The 2,894-nt window shown below is 42.6% G+C and overlaps 1 protein-coding gene across 7 annotated transcripts in view; it reads right to left on the bottom strand.

Moving 5' to 3' along the window:
• The window catches only part of RHOT1 (ras homolog family member T1), a 90,808-nt gene that overhangs the window by 56,574 nt on the left and 31,340 nt on the right, over nt 1-2,894 (bottom strand). The gene's annotated exons all lie outside the window — the stretch shown is intronic.

The following is a 2,894-nucleotide window of genomic DNA, read 5'->3' as shown; positions in this document are numbered from 1 at the left end:
ATATAGCAAAAACCTCCAAAAAAAAAAAAAAAAAAAAACAATATTCTGGGAAGGGGACCAGTCTACATACGAAGTTTACTTAACGTTTCATATACACTTTATACACATAGCCTGAAGGTAATTTTATATAGTATTTTTGCATTGCAGTGTCTTGATCGCAATCTATCATATGAAGTCAAGTACAGAATTTTCCATTTGTGGCACCATGTCAGTGCTCAAAAAGTTAAGGACTTTGGAGTACTTAAAATTTCAGATTTTTGGAATAGCCATGCTTACCCCATACATCAAATTCCTGTCTGAACAATGAGATTGTACAGATATTTCTACCTAAAAAGAGTGAAATACAAACTGTAACACTAATAATACCTATGATACGAGACGAGAATAAACAAATCATTTTTCTCCCACTGCATCGATGTTCCCCGTAACAATATCCTAACTTTACATAAGGAGGGACGTAGCCAGCAATCCTCTCATATTGGAGCTTCTAAAATGTAATAAATATACTGCCAGTAATAATAAAACCACCTTACTCTTGGTGGCACTTCACAATTACTAAGCTCATCTCATCAGAGACCCAAAACAATCCTTTGAGGTAAACAAAGGTAGAATAAATTGGTTTATTTCCTTTTTTCTTTCTCTTTTTTCTTTTAGTTTGCCATAGTGCATGAGACAGAGAGAGAAGAAAAGTAAGAAAGCATCCCCACAGGGGATGGCCACGCTGCAATCCCTTCTCCTCTATTCTCAGCTCAGGATTTTGGGCATGCACGCACACATACCCAGTATGTTTTTCAAGCTGCCAGGTCTGAGTTGTGAACCACAGTTAGCCACGTAGGATCCAGCCGCCTTAACCACCATGTCAGGAGTTGGCCCTAAATTAGTTTCCTCATTAGTAAAATGAAACAGGTAGATATTACTATTTTAAGAGAGGTTTTGCTGTAGGGTGCACCTGCTTGCTGGAGAGACAGCGAGACAGACAGAAATCACACCCCCTCCCCCCCCCGGGGAGGATGGCCACACCACAATCCCTTCTTGTCCATTTTTATCTCGGTATTTTGAGCATGCACACATGTGCACCTGGCGTGAGTTTTAAGCTGCTGGGTCCATACTGAATCCATGGTCAACTATATGGGAATCCAGCAACATAACCATTACACCATCTGCTGGTCCTGAGACAGGTAGATATTACTAAGGATTTCCAAAGATACCAGAGGTCTTCAAAAAGTTGATAGAAAATGTATATTATAAAAATATGTATAACCTCAACATTTTTTGCACCAAGATAAACTCATATTTTAATTCCATTTTTTTGCATGAACTTTCTGAAGTCCCCTCATATGTGTCATAATTCTAGTGTTTCTATCAAATACACTTCAAAGATCAGGAGTATCAGACAGAAGGCAAACAGAGATCCAGACCTTTCACTCCAAGTTCAACTCATGGGACACCTGCTCTTTCAAATTTTGGGCTTACAAGCAACACTGTAAGCAAGTATTATACAACTTATATGATCTCTATATCCCTTTTGGCTCCCATTTTAAAGATGAGACAACTGAGGACAAGATGACGAATGTCCTGTTCAAGGTCAAAGGTAGGAAATGCAAAGGACTTTGGTGTGTCCCGAACCCGCGGGACGAATCGGGCAGGGAAACTCGAGCGAGGGGGCGGAGGTCTGGAACCAGCGCAGCGTTTCAGCACGGGAGTGAAAGAAGTATTACAGTTTACATAGTGTCACAGCTCTTTGATGTAAAAGTTTCGCTCATTTATTGTGGGCTAGAGCGCTTTCTTATATACACAAGGTAGAGGGAGGTAGGCGGGGTTTACAGCGGACCTTATTGAGGACCTGCCAGCTCTGTGTGAACCAGGGGGTCTGCATTTCTGGTGTCTGTGTCAAGGTCGCACCGGCCATTTTTAAGCAGTGAAGGTCATGACAGCCATTTTGATGTGGGCGGCTCCCCACATTGGTGAACTCAAATCTAGTTTCCTTCTTTCTGCTACACTGTATTTTAAAAAGGTCCTTTATAAACCAATAGGAACCTTTTTTCTTTTTTCTTTTGGAGAGGTTTTTTTTGTTTGTTTGTTTTGTTGTTGTTGTTGCTATAGGGCACGTGCGCTCGCCAGACAGACAGAGAGAGACAGAGAGACAGAAAGCGAGAAATCACCCCCCAGGGGGTATGGCCACGCCGCAATCCCTTCTCCTCTGTTCTCCTCTTGAGATCTTGGGCACGCATGCACACGCACCTGGCGTGAGTTTTAGGCCACCGGGTCTAGGACACAAACAGTGGTCGACTACATGGGAGTCCAGCGACATAGCCATTAGCTAACTGCTGGTCCCAACAGGAACCTTTTAAAAGTCACAGCTCAAGGCCAGACAGTGGCACAGGGTGAAGCACTATGCTCTGCAAGGCAGAATCTCATGGGAGGAGTGCTAGTTCTTATCTAGAGACCACCTTGAGCACATGGATGCCCATGATCTAGCGGTGGCTAAGGCAGGATTGCTGCATCAGGACTCTGTTGGGTGTTGAATCTCAGTCTTTTACATTCACAGAATAAATCAATTAAATTTTAAAAAATAAAATGGGGCCAGCTAGTGGCACAGTGGCTAAGACAGCCAGATCCCACATGGTTGAATATAGTTTGAGTCCTGGACCCAGTAGCTTGAAAAACATTCTGGGTACATGTGCATGTGCGTCCAAAATCCTGAGAGGCGAATAAAGAAGAGATTGCAGGGCACTTTCTCGCTGTCTCTCTCATTCTGTTTCTCTCTGGTAAGTGCATGTGCCCTGTATCAAATATTTTTTTAAAATATTAATAAAATTAAATATCACAACTGTTAGAAAGGAAACACAGGTGGGACCAGGAGTTAGCGTAATGGCTATGTCGCTGGGCTCCCC

The sequence above is a fragment of the Tupaia chinensis genome, unplaced genomic scaffold (assembly GCF_000334495.1).
Source record: "Tupaia chinensis unplaced genomic scaffold, TupChi_1.0 Scaffold000407_1, whole genome shotgun sequence".
Lineage (NCBI taxonomy): Eukaryota > Metazoa > Chordata > Mammalia > Scandentia > Tupaiidae > Tupaia > Tupaia belangeri.
This window is presented reverse-complemented; position numbering and strand designations above follow the sequence as displayed.